This window comes from Gavialis gangeticus, unplaced genomic scaffold, assembly GCF_001723915.1.
Source record: "Gavialis gangeticus isolate Ggan-Ray unplaced genomic scaffold, GavGan_comp1, whole genome shotgun sequence".
Lineage (NCBI taxonomy): Eukaryota > Metazoa > Chordata > Crocodylia > Gavialidae > Gavialis > Gavialis gangeticus.
Genome location: NW_017728992.1, coordinates 150,906,171 through 150,906,373, shown reverse-complemented (window position 1 = coordinate 150,906,373; position 203 = coordinate 150,906,171). Strand labels below are relative to the sequence as shown.

The 203-nt window shown below is 56.7% G+C and overlaps 1 protein-coding gene across 1 annotated transcript in view; it reads left to right on the top strand.

Annotated features, from left to right (window-relative positions):
• Positions 1-203, top strand: part of NBN (nibrin) — a 55,256-nt gene that overhangs the window by 1,047 nt on the left and 54,006 nt on the right. The gene's annotated exons all lie outside the window — the stretch shown is intronic.

Below are 203 nucleotides of genomic sequence, written 5' to 3'. Positions count from 1 at the left end.
TCAAAGAGTTTCCCAAGGATTGAGGTAAGATTGACGGGCCTATAGTTGCCCGGGTCGTCTCTCTTCCCCTTCTTGAAGATGGGGACCACATTTGCTACCTTCCAATCATCTGGCACCTGGCCCAAGCACCACGATCGCTCACAGAGCCGTGCCAGGGGCCCTGCAATAACCCCAGCTAGCTCCCTCAACACCCTGGGGTGGAG